The following is a 13,949-nucleotide window of genomic DNA, read 5'->3' as shown; positions in this document are numbered from 1 at the left end:
TTCAGAGCCTGGGGGCAGCCACTGAGAAGGTCCTCTCTTGTGTTCCCACCAGACGTGCCTCTTAGAGAGAATGGCCTCCCACAGAAGCTCTCAAAACATGGGCAGGCTTGTAAGGGAGAATTTGATCCTTCAGATAACCTGGACCTGAGCCATATAGGGCTTTAAACCAAGACCTAGAGAAAGGAACTGGGAGAAAGCCCTCCCTGACGATCTTGAAACTCAGGCAAGTTTATATATGTTTGTGTCCTCTTGCCTTCAAGCATCCATACCTCCGGTGACCAATTTCCGGGTCATAGAAGAAGGACTTTCGAGCCTCAGAGTCGCTTGGACTCCCCCATTAGGGAAACTGGAAGGCTACAAGATCTACATCCCTAAATGTAAGTCAGTCAGCTGAGACTCGGCGGGATTTTTTGTGAACATCTGTTCTGGGAAATGGAGCTTTATGTGGCTGGAGAGAACATTGTCTAGGATTTTTAACACCTCTTCGAGGAAGAGAATTAATCTGTAGAGTCTGCAGAATTAGTGCAAGGAGCCAGTGGCTTCTTTTGAACAACCCACAGGTAAGATATTCTATTTTTTCTCTTTCAGTTCCTAATCCATCTCCTTCTTATGATATTTGGACAGTTATCAAAAACAGTCTGAAGCAAAACACCAAAGGCTTTGAACCTAAATTGTTTTAGTTGGTAGATTAATTTTTTAAAAGTCTGAGTTAATTTTATTTCTGGTATGTTGTCAAGTCTTTCCTCTGAACTCCTTGATCCAATCTTCTGTCTTCGAGGATTAATTGAATATATTAAGCAACTCTGTTGTCCAGAGATGGGCAACTGTCAGAGGTTAGCAGCCATATTGGCCAGCCAGGGGGACTTGGAGGACCAGACAAAATATTCATTTTTGGCTCCCAAATGCCCCTGTTTCCCTGGGAGGTGTGGGGGCAATTTCACCATGCTTTGGGCATCATCTGGGCCATTTTAGGGTTAGGAGAGTCCTTTTTTTCTAATAGAAGTCTCTAAATGGACCTCTTGAACTCAGGTATGGTGAAAAACCGACCCTGTTTGCCAACATTTTAGGAAGTTTCTGTTGATGCAAACGTGAGCGTGCAGAGTAAACTTGGAAGCTTGTGTGAAGACAAACAACTGTTAAGCTACTGGAGCATGCCAGGAAAACAGCTGCCAGATAAAAGGCACAGCGAAGCCTGGCTTATCTCCGTAGAGGCACTTTGTTTATATGTTGCAAAGACACACGCGAGAACAATCACCAACACCATCCACTGACTACAAACCCCATCAAACTGTACAAACGGACATCTGGGCTTATATACACATTTGCCATGCAGCAACCTTGTCCAGCCCCTTCCTGTACAAATTCCTGTGCATCTAGGAATATCTTCCCCCTTGCAAAGATGACACAGTATATTTACATCTTGCTACATGCTTCTGGCACACACTGGGACCTTGGACATCACCTGCTGCTTTGAGTCCCAGCTGCAGCCAATTCCAGGCTTCTGCAAAGTGAAAAACCATTTCTAAGTTTGTTACATCTGAACATTTTCATACACTCTATACTTTAACAGTTTCAGCAGCTAGTTCATGGAATCAGTGGCAGGTGCTGAGATAGTGAATCTATTTTAATTTGAATTCTAAGGGAATTTTCCGATGCATTGAATCTTTTCTTGGTGGCTAAAGTACATCATCTTGGACAACTCTTTTAAACGTCAGATTAAAGCCTAGGGTTTGTTACCCAAAAAGGTGGAGGCACTTGGGGTCCCCACCAACAATGATGTTATCTCCTCAGTATTTGGGGGAAATTACTTAGCTGAATGAGGAGTTCCATGGAAGGTTGGGTTACTTGCAAGATCTTTTGCCACTGTGTATACCAGTGCTGACTGCTGCGAGACTCCAGCTTTAATGAATAAAAGAATGGACAAGCTTACCCCCTTTTTTAAAGACACAAAATAGAGGCATGTGTGTTGCACCCATGCATGTAACCACCCAACAAAATATGGGATTCTTAGGAAATGAGTTGGGAACAAAGTCTCAATATCAGGACCACACTTTTTTTTTTAAAGAGAGATTGTAATATTTCCTAGAAATCATGGCGTTGGAAGGTACCTAAAAGGCCATGTAGTTCATCCTTCTCCCAACACAGGAATCCACAGATTTGCATGAGTCCACCAATAATAGTTCTCTGGATGTTATAATGACCATCCTTGATATTTTGAGGAAGCCTGTTTTTGTGGTATATTTTATGTGGTTTATTATACTACTGTCTCTTATGCAGCCAACAAGACTGGGATGACCTCAGAGAAGATTCTGGGCAGCGATGTCTCCTCACACCTTCTTGATAACTTGAAGGAGGATAAAGACTATACCATCAGCATTTATGCCGTCTACCCAGAAGGTCCAAGCCAGCCAGTGTCAACAACAGGCAAAACGTGTAAGTCCTTTGATTTGTGTTATTTTCCAGACACACTTTAAAAATCCATGCAAGTAGCAGAGCTTAAGGAAGCTCCCTTTTTGGACTACAACCCCCAGAATCCTCCAGGCAGCATTAACCATAGACTGTGTCGGACTAGAGATCATTCTAATTAAGTAAATCTTACATTTGCTTTGCAAACATGAAGATACAGCATGGAAAGCTATCAAAATTTCTAAACAGTCTTCATTCATATGCAGACAAGGTTAAAAAGAAATGCAAGCCCTAACAAAACTAGAATAACCGAATCATTGAGTTGGAAGAGATCCCAAGGGCCACCCACTCCATCCCCATTCTGCCATGAAAGAAGACACAATCCAAGTGCTCCCCACAGATGGCCTTCCAGCCTCTTTTTAAAACCTCCAAAGAAGGAAATCTCACCACACTTGGAGGCAGCATATTCCACCATCAAACAGCTCTTAGTATCAGGACATCCATCCTAATATTGAGGTGGAATCTATTTCCCTGCAGTTTGAATCCATTGCTCTGTGTCATAGTCTCTGGAGCAGCAGAAAACAAGCTTGCCCCATCCTTAATATGGCATCCTTTCAAAGCTACACATTCCTATTCTACTCAGATTCTAGCTGGTCATGTAGGTCTTCAGATGGTCATGGGGAAGCTGGATGTCTTGACCTTCTTATGACCAGCCTCTTGACCAGGCTTCCCTTGGGATGGCGAGATAGACAGCACTCCTCCTACCCTTCCATCAACCCCATGAAGTCTCCCACACGCCTTGTGGCATGGTTTTCTCATTTCTGAAGCATCTCCCAAGTTTTCTTCCCCTTCTCAAGAGGATGCCATCCTATCAGTATGAACTGATGGCGTTTGCTTAATGCCAGGTTAATATGTGGGTGGGTCCAGTGGTGGTTGTAGTCGGTAGAGAGCTGAAATCCATTTCTTCACCAGCGTAATTTTATAAAAAATTTTCTCTTGCAGTGAAACTATTGCCTGTGAAAACCATCTGGCTCCAGAATGAGACAACCAATACCATCCAGGCCAGATGGACGCAAGTCAGGGGAGCATCAGGATACAGACTAACATGGGTGTCTTCAGGTAGGGTGGGCCAATGTGTGTATCTGGATTGTCTGTCTGTCTGTCTGTCTAGCTAGCTAGCTATATTATCAACTGTGAAATCTCAAAGTGCATACAGTTAAAACTATATAGACAGTTTAAAACAATTCCAGTAAAAATGGTAAAACAAATTTAAACATACATAAAGTTGACCCTCTATGTCCAGAAATTCTTTATTCACAGATTCAAGCAGCCACAACTTGGAAACATTCAAAAATATATATAAATTGCAAAAAGCAAAGCTTGATTTTGCCATTTTATATGAAGCACACAACTTTACTATCCATTGTACTTAATGAGACTTGAGCAACCACAGATTTTTTAGTATCCATGGGGGGTTCTGGAACACAACCCCAGCAGATACCAAGGGCCCACTGTATGTTTAAAGAGATCACCAAGTTAAAACAGTCGGAAAGTCTAAAATAGTTAAAACCAGGTACATGCGTGTTAAAAAGAAAAAGACGAAAAAAAGACTAGGCTCAAAGGGTTTAATTAAAAGCCATATCTTAATTTGGCAACTAAAAGAATCAATATTGATGCCAACTGGGCCTCCAATGGGGAAGCATGCTAAAAATGGGTCGCACCAGCAAAGAAGGCTCTCTCTCATGTCTCTGTGTAGCTTTGTTCAGTTTTAAAGCAGGAACATTTAGGGACAGGTGTTGGACTATGACTCTGGAGACCCAGCTCAGCCATGAAACATGGGGTGACCTTGGACATGTCACAATCTCTCAGCCTCAGGGTAAGGCATTGACAAACTTCCTCTGAACAAATCTGGCCAAGAAAACCCCATGAAAGAGTCACCTTAGGGTCGCCATTAGTCGGAAAGGACTTGAAGGCACACAACAAGAAGTATCCTATAAGTATCAAGGTCCCAAGCCACTGAGGTTTGAAGTATCGCCAGCACCTTGAGTTTCTTTTTAATGGAAAAAAAAGTGGATGGGGGAAAATGCCCCCCACATGACTATATTTGAGGCTTTGGCCTCCGGCTCTGTTACAAAAGGATTCTGATGAAATATGGGGCTTCTGCCCATAAAAGCATAAGAACAGGCCCTTCAACTATCCTGATATGGCAAGGTTAGTGTTAGTTCATCCTCTGCTATCCCTCTTTTTCAGCTGCTTTCAAAATGTCACAATTTCTTTCTCCTTCTCCCACTGTTCTTTGTTCTTAGCTTATTTCCATTGCTTATTTCAATCCATTGGGGTGAGTTTAGAGTACAAATGTAGTCTGCACTCTTTTAACTCAGCCAAAAGGAGAGGAGAAGAGGCCAAGTCTTGCTCTTCCCAGGAATTTGTATTCATTTAAAGGGGAAGAGGAGGGGAGGGTGCAGAATCTTCCCAGTGGGCTCAGGCAAAGGCCAACTGCTGCAGCCTCTCTTAGCTTGTCTGTACTTCCTTATTAATCCCTTTTGACATCTTGACCACACTCTGACTTGCTTCACCTCATATGTCCTAGTTCTCATCTATGAGATCTTGGAGGAAGGTATGTGTTTGCCATTCTTTGTGCCAGTGATTGTCAACTGAGGTTTGCTGGACCTGGACTCTCACAAGCCCCAGCCATTATGGCCAGTAGTCAGGAGCCAAGGTTCTATATCATGTTTGCTTAGTATTAATCTACACTCACGTAGGTAGCATCTACACTGGAGAAATAATACGCTTCGACACCACTTTTAAGTGTTGTTGCTGCATCCTATGGTCTTTAGCCTTCTCTTCCCAAGAGGGCTGGTGCCTCAGCAAATGACAAATCCCAGGATTCTGTAGAATGGACCTAAAGTAAGCAGTTGAAGTATGGAGTTCTATAAGCAGTTAAAGTGGTTTCAAACTACATTATTTCTACAGTGTAGATGAACTCATGGTTGCTGCTGCTGCTGTGTGCCTTCAAGTTGTTTATGGACTTTATCCCATGAGGGACAGAATGTCATTGTCCTGTCTCTATCCTTTCCTTCTCACACGATCACGGGAAGTACTTTCACACTAAATCACGCTTATCTATACATTATCCTATCCAAAAAGAGCAAGTGAAAGTGATTACATTAAAGGGTTTCTCACTACATCATGCAGATCTCATGAATGAAGTGGAATTGTCCCATAACTGAAGTAAAATTGCCCTCTCATTTCCCGTCATTTGGTATTATCGGAACATCCCATTAATGCAATTCCACTTCACTGATGAAAAATGACAGGATCAGTGCAATGTAGTGAGAAAGCCTTTTGCGCATTCACTTTCACTCATGCTTTTTGGATAGGATAAGGACGTCTACGCCTGTGTGATAAAGTCCTTAGACATATGGTGACCCTAAGGTGTACCTATCATGGGGTTTTCTTGGTAAGATTTGTTAAGACGAGGTTGGCTATTGCCTTCCCCTGAAGCTGGGAGTATGTGACTTGCTCAAGTTCACCCAGTGGATTTCATGGCCCAGCTAGGAATGAAACCCTGGTCTCCAGAGCCTTCATCCAAATGTCCAACCACTGACCCTTGGGTCCTTATACCAGGAGGAAGGTGAGATATATAACAACAAGAAGAAGTATAACACAGTGGATCTCTACACCATCATTCTGGTGAGTACTGACAGTGAGCAACTGATGGTGTGTCTACCAACCTTTGATAATTTATCTCTGCTTATTTTGATATCTCTTTGAGATTGTGGTTTTCCCTGGGCATGGAGAGGGAACACAGCAAGGGGAAATGGCTGTTTGAAAAACAGCGAGGAGCAGATGAATGGAGAAAACCAGCTGAGGGCTTTGCAGTTATCATCCAGCCTCTGGAGAAACATCAGAGTACTTAGTGGTCTGAGCTTAGGCGGCTGCTTTTGACAGGAAGACAAATACACTGGCCAAGATCTTCCTTTGGGCGCGCACAGTGTAAACCTGCACTCACAGCATGACATTGTGGTGGCACTATATCACCTGTAGGCTGAACACCAAGACTTTGCAACTGATGGTGCTCTTCCCTCACATTACAGAAAGGTCCGCACCTGGAAGATTTACCTGTCAGGGAGAAATGCTAGGCAAGAAACCCTCTCCCAGATTGCCTTTTGTGACTTTGTTATATGAGAGACCACCTGCGGCTCCAAGCGCTCCAGCCCCAGGAGAGCTGAGCAATTTACTTTGTTCCTTCCCTGAATGCCTAGATAGCTCTCAACAAGGATTGCTCCTCCTGAGGCTCAGAGAGGAACAAATGAGCTAGATGTGCTATTGTAAATTGTAGCAACAGCGCAATTCCCTTACAGCGTGTGCATGTTGTTTGCTTAACCTCTGTGCCCCAGAGACACCAGGTGTATTTGACTTTGAACAAGAAGAGAGGTTTTGTTTTGTTTAGAGCTTTTATATATATATTAAAAAACTAGGTTGGGAAGCAAGGATACATAATAAGATTGCAGCATCTTTGGAAGGCAGAGAGAAGAGAGAGATGAATGACTGTAGTTGGTACAATGAGGATGTGGTGCCATCTAGTGGAAAGTTTACAATTAACCATCTTTGATATATCAGGAATCATAGGAACATAGATTTGGAAGAGGCCCCCAAGGGCCATCCAGTCCAACTCCATTCTGCCATGCAGGAAGACACCATCCCAGCAGATGGCCATCCATCCTCTGTTGAAAAACCTCCAAGGAAGGAGACTCCACCACTCTCCAAGGCAGCGTCTTCTATTGTTGAACATCTCTTACCATCGGGAAGTTCTTCCTTGTGCTGAGATGGAATCTCTTTTCCTGTACTTTGAACCCCTTCCCTTTCCCAATCTCTAGAGCAGCAGAAAACAAGCTTGCTCCATCATCAATATGACATCCCTTAAAATACAGTTGACCCTTCCATTATGCGGGGATCCGTTCCACCCCCCGCCACCCACGTAAGGGAAACACCATGTATGCTCAAGCCCCATTGAAAACAGAGGGGCTTGTATATGCAGCACTGCACAGCATGCACACCATTTCTTCTTCTGGTGCATGGCTTCAGCATAAGCTGAAAGCCTCATATGGTGCACCCATGTATGATGCAGGCGCACTGTATTTAAACATGCCTATCATGTCACCCCTTAACCTTCTCTTCTCTAAGCTAAACATACCCAGCGACCTAGTCTCTCCTCATAAGGCTTCATGGTTTCCAGACTCTTCACCATTTTGGCCACCCTCCTTTGGACATGCTTCAGCTTGTCCACATCCTTTTAGAATTGTTTGAATCGTGGAATTATAGAGTTGGAAGAGACCTAAGGGCCATCCAGTCCAACCCCTGCCATGCATGAACACACAATGAAACTACTTCCGACAGATGGCCATCCAACCTCTGTTTAAAAACCTCCAAAGAAGGAGACTCCACCACCCTCCGAGGAAGAGTGTTCCACTGTCAAATAGCTCTTACTGTCAGGAAGATCCTCCCAACACTGAGGTGAAACCACAACATTAGTTTGCACTCAGTTGGTTTAGCAGAGAGAAGAAGAGAGAGCTAGCATTGCGTAGTGATTCATGTTGTCCAGAACTGGACATGGGATTCAGGTGAGGTCTGACCAAAGCAGAATAGAATGGCACTATTTCTTCCCTTGATCTGGACAAAGTACATCCATTGATGCAGCCTAAAATAATAATAAATAATAAAAACATTATTTATATTTTCCTGCCTCTCCCAGATGGATCAAGGCGGGGTTACAACCCAATAAAATATACAAAAGACAAACAATAAATTCCCTGTGGGCAGGGAACTGTCTGTTATCCCCTCTATTGTAAACCGCTCGGATTCCCAGTGATTGGGCGGTATATAAATAAAACCTATTATTATTATTATTATTATTATTAAAATACAATAACAATGTACAAATAGTTACTTTAAAGCAGATTCTATCAAAAAGCGAGGGAGGAATAGAGATATTCAAATCTTAGTCAAAAATGGCACAATATTTCTTATACTAGGTCAGGTGGGTAAGCTCGCTGGAAGAGGTCCGTCTTAACTGCCCTCTTAAAAGCATCCAAGGAGGTAATAAGATGGATCTCTTCTGGGAGACTGTTCCACAAGACCTGCTACAGTGAAAGTTCTTTGGGAAGTTGAGACTTGCATTGGTTTTCCTAGCTGCCGCATCACACCATTGACTCATGTTCAGATTGTGGTCCACTAAGACTTTGAGATTCTGTTCTCATTTACTGCCATCAAGTCAGGTATTAGCCTTCCTATACTGTATCTATGCAGGGTTATCAACCTTTTCTCAACCTTCTCTTCCCCAGGCTAAACATACCCAGCTCCCTAAGCCACTTCTCATAGGATGTAAAAAAATAATATATTCTTTCAATGTCCACAACACTCAGGCTACACAAAATGTGATGTTGGAGGATTATAATCACAATGTTTTATGATCTTATATAATGACCCTCCCTTCTGCTCTAATGGCTGCCGATGGCTTCCATGTTGGTGGGATGGTAGATCCACTCTGGGTTCTGGCCTGAACTTATCCAAGATGATACCCACAAACATTTCACAGATGGGAAATGAGACACATGTGGCCAAACAACATCAGAATGGGGTCCAGACGGCCAACATTTTTAATGAGGAAGAATAGACAAACGAAGAGACGCTGCAGCAGTTTGTTTTTGCCTGAGTCTGCTGGGAAGGACACAGTTCCACCCCTTCGTCTCCTCTCCCTCTTGCTGAGTTAATGGAGTTCAAAGTACCTTTGCACTTTGAAATTGGCTGAGGACAAAGGGAAAAGTAGAAGGAGGAAAGAGAAAGTAGGATAATCTCAAAGTCAGTGAAAAAAGTGTAATGCCAAAGGATTAACTGGGACTCTTCCTCCCAAACTGGGACAGTTGGAGGGTATGCAAGTAGGAGATATCCAAGAAGCTGAATGTAATATAGTCTGGGATTTCAGCACATTGTTTGTTGTTGCTGTGTGCTTTCAAGTGATTTCTGACTTATGGTGACTGTATCATGGGGTTTTCTTGGCAAGTTTCTTTAGAGTGGGTTTGCCATTGCTATCCTCTGAGGCTGAGAGAGGGAGAAAATGGTGTACATATGTGAGAGGTGGACAGTGAATAAAGAAGATAGAAAGAAAATTGACTCATTTGAAATGTGCGGAAGAAGAGTGCTGAGAAGAGTGCTGAGAACCCAGCTAGAAAGTCAAACAAATGGGTCCTGGAACAGATCAGGCCTGAGATCTCCTTGGAAGTCAAGATGAGCAAAGTGAGGCTGTCAGACTTTGGCCTTTTCCTGACAAGACACAACTCACTGAAAAAGACCATAGTGCTAGGAAAGGTGGAGAGAAGCAGAAAGAGAGGAAGGCCTCATATGGTGGCGCAGTGGTTAAATGCCTGTACTGCAGCCATTCACTCAAAACCACAAGGTTGCGAGTTCAAGACCAGCAAAAGGGCCCAAGCTCGACTCAGGCTTGCATCCTTCCGAGGAGGGAGCTAAAATGAGTACCCAGACTGTTGGGGGCAAATTAGCTTACTTGCTAATTAGCTTACTTGCTGTTCACCGCTATGATCTTTGGAATAGCGGTATATAAATAAAAAAAAACATACAGCAACAACAGCAACGACATATAAAATGGCAAAATCAAAGTTTGCTTTTTGGAATTTATTTTTTAATTTTTTATTAAATTGAACATTTAAAACAGACAATACAACATAATTAAACAAACACAAACCTTCACAAACAAAAGACAAACTGGATACATCTAGGACACTAGGTTACATTTAAGTTTTTAGCATGAATTTTCATATCTTCTATCTTATTGCTTCCTCATCAGATTGTGATTACCTTATTATTAAAAGCACTTGATTTCCTCATGCTTTTTTTTTGCAAAATTCAAAATTTAAACTGAAATATTCTATGAAACTTAAAGACAGTCTATTTGTATCAGACCTTTATCTTATATATCTTTCCATTTTGGAATTTATTTATTTTTTAAAGTATTTTTCAAGCCACAGATGGTTGAAAATGGATAAAGAATCCATGGATCCAATTGTATTGAGGCTGGGTTTTATCCAAAAATTGTTTTTATCCAAATTCTAGATAGGATCCAAATCCACACATATGTTTGGGTTTTCACAGGGGCCATATAATCCAATCCCCATCCATGTATAGTTCCCATCTATTTTGCCTAATTGTCATTGTCTTGGTTGAATTTTTCAAACTGTTTCATATGCTTTTAGTCTGTTTGAATAATTTCTTTTCTTATTTTTTCGTTGTTTAAAATGATGGATTTGATTTTATGGTATGCTGCCCTTGGATTGTATGATATAAGGAGGGATTGCAAGTATTTAGACATCCTTTGTGCCTTAAAAAGGGTGGCACTGTATCTTGACCTGCCTGTCATTTCCCTGATGGTTGCAGAAGGCAGTGTTCAGAATGTGAACCTGGGTGAAACATACAGCTACTACATGATCCAAGGTCTGCAACCTGGCACTGAATACACCATCACAGTTAACCCTATCTTTGGCGCCACGGAGGGACCAATAGTAACTGCTAAAGCGACAACTTGTAAGTATTTCTCCTCTCAGCAACTCTTCCCAGCATCATTCATTGAATCCTGCAGGTCCTATTTGTTCTGGTTTATTTTATTGTGCCGTCAGCCCTCCATATCCTTGCGTTTTGCATCCATGGATTCAACCACCCATGGCTTGAAAATATTCCTTAAAAATTCCAACAAGCAAAGCTTGATTGTGCCATTTTATAAAAGGGACACCATTTTACGAGCCCATTGTATGTAATGGGAATTGAGCATCCATGGATTTTAGTATCCATAGGTCATCTTGGAACCAAAGCTAACTGGATATCAAGGGCCCACTGTATATTTCTATCCTGTTAAGTTAAGAAAAAATGCATCAGTGTCAAAACAATTTAAAAATATGCAACTGCTGTTAAAAATAAGAAAGAAAAATAGCAATTAAAATAGCACTAAAAACAGAGCAGAGGAAAATACTGACAGATATTCTGAATTCCTTGATGGATAGTTAATGTGTTTTCTGTACAAAAGACAATGGCTGGCAGCCTGTATTGCATTCATGGATTTGTAACAGAGAGTTATAGATAAGTAACTTTACCATACTTAGTAGTACTATATTATATGGAAACATACCAGTTTCAGAGCAGCCATTGTCACACATCCCTGCAATAATGCAACTGAGACTGCTTCAGCCATAGCATTTCCCCCCGACTTCCCCTTAACACTGCCTCCCTGCCCTATGCCCTTCCCAACATAGTTTTTGTTTTGTTTTGTTTTTTACTGTTTAAAATGCAATTCTGCCATTCTGGTTAATGCAATTTAAGTTTTAAAAGAATAAGATATTTTTAAAGTGAACCAGGGTGCTGGGAATAGCGAAGGGAACAGAGGAGAAGAGGAGACTGACATTGCGTGACTGCCAATTTTGCAATACTGCAGCAGCAACATTTCGTACTTGAGGAGTCTTGGGACTGCTGTGCATTTAGGAGCTATTGATGGGTTTCTATCGTCAGTGGAAAAGGATTTTTAACCACACTTGGCATATACAGCAGGAACAGGTCAGATACAACGTTGTGTGATAAGTATTGCCAAAGGCACTATTTTACAGCTATAATCATGGCTTAAAAGCTGTGTATAGTAATCTCCTTAGTTACACCTTCATAACTAAGCAGGCAACGTAGGCTATCAGTGCATGTGTCCTTCTGCACAAAAAATAATCTGGAACTCTTTGGAACATTAAAATATAGGAAAGTGTTGTTGCTCTATTATGGTTCCTGATGGGTTTTCTCGACTGCTGGGAACCCATTTTTCTACCAAGAAATAAATCATAGAGGGAATAATCTTTCCATCCTTACCTATGTGCCTGAGTAGGGTTCTGGAGCTAGGTTAACCTGAGACATTTGCAAATGCTAAAACCTATTTCAGTGTGAACAGAGTGGTGCTGGAGCAACCCTGCCCTGAATAATCGTCCCCTATCCATGCATCACGCACAGGGGACTCAATCCAACCCGGTTTCTGCCACTAACATCTGTGTTCTTTACAGTGTCATCAAGTGCAGTGCAGATTTTGAAAGCAACAGATATCACAATCAATTCTGCTGTGGTTTTCTGGAACTCAGTACCAGGGGCAACTGGATATCGAATGACGTGGGGCCCAACTCCAGGTAATAAAATATGAGTAGCAAAATTCTGGAACCTGAAGGCCACACTGCCTGATTTCCCACTCTTCTGGAGGACCATAGCTGCACCACCACAGCCACCATTTTAAATTATATATATGTATTTATTGAGTTTCCCATAAACATCATCCCTCGAGAAGACAAAGTCCATTTACAAATGTACAGATTTTAAAATAACTTCTTCCTACTCTTTGCACATTCGTTATTAATTAAGATTTGCTGACTTTCTGTTGTCATCTCTTAATTGATCCTCTCTGGATTAACAATATCACTTCTGAGTTAGCTCCCGTTGTATTACACAAAAATCATTTCCCTTCGAAACCCGTTGTATAATTTTCTCCTCATTTCTGTTTCAAGAAGTCTATCAGAGGTTTCCAGTCTTTCTTAATTTTCTTACATTTTTTCTTTTACCTTTAATAAATTTTAAATTATTAAATACATAATAAATAAAGACACTACACTACACACACACACACACACACACACCCCAAAGTACACACAATGCACTATATTACAATACACTAAATGAACCATAAATGCATACAATCCCTACTCTTTCCTTATCTTTTCGCCCAAGAGTTCTTTGGCCAAGACCGTCCACGGCAGCTTGCTCTGAACAGTTCCACCACTGCTTACCACCTGCAAAACCTGGCCCACAACACCGAGTATGTGATTTCCCTCTATGTTCTTTTTGGTTCGGTGGAAGGTCCTGGGATCACTATTACCGCAAGGACATGTAAGTATATTAGCATAAAGGGGAATGAAACCCTTCTCCCACTCTTTTTGCCATGCTTTAAATGAACTCCTTTAGAGATGTGACAGGCATGTCCATGTATTTGATGAGTTCTTGTTAGAAGACTGGAGGTGTCCTTTTCCATTTCTGTTAAATTAGGTTTCTAGCCATCATGGTTTCCTGTGGCATGGTTGCTTTTTTAAATGGAAAATGCAATGGCATGTTAAATAATTTTTTTAAAAATTACCCCTTTAACCTTTCAACCACTTAGATCAACTCTGGTGGCTCAGTTTTCATACCCGAGAATTCACTGTGGGTTGCACCCTTGACAAAATATGATTTCTTCCCCTCTTAAAAAAACTGGAAGCAGCTAGAAACTCATTTTAGACCAATCTCCCCTTCCTAAATCCATTCTGATGGTTCTGGAAGAATATTTGTGCACCCTTGAAATGACCACTTTTGCAAAAGAAACCAAACTTCACGGATATTTGACCCAGGTCTGTTCTAGCTGTGAAGGTTTCTTACTGCACATCCATGGAAAGATGGGAGAGGCATGTTGCATCAACATTGGC

At 41.7% G+C, this 13,949-nt stretch overlaps 1 pseudogene; it reads left to right on the top strand.

Annotated features, from left to right (window-relative positions):
- LOC149311603 (uncharacterized) overlaps positions 1-13,949 on the top strand; it is a 119,889-nt pseudogene that overhangs the window by 21,510 nt on the left and 84,430 nt on the right.

Source organism: Sceloporus occidentalis, unplaced genomic scaffold (genome assembly GCF_023333645.1).
Source record: "Sceloporus occidentalis isolate IW3139 unplaced genomic scaffold, rSceOcc1.0.p SCAF_5, whole genome shotgun sequence".
Lineage (NCBI taxonomy): Eukaryota > Metazoa > Chordata > Lepidosauria > Squamata > Phrynosomatidae > Sceloporus > Sceloporus occidentalis.
The sequence above is the reverse complement of the archived record's forward strand: the minus strand, read 5'-3'. Positions and strand labels throughout refer to the sequence as shown.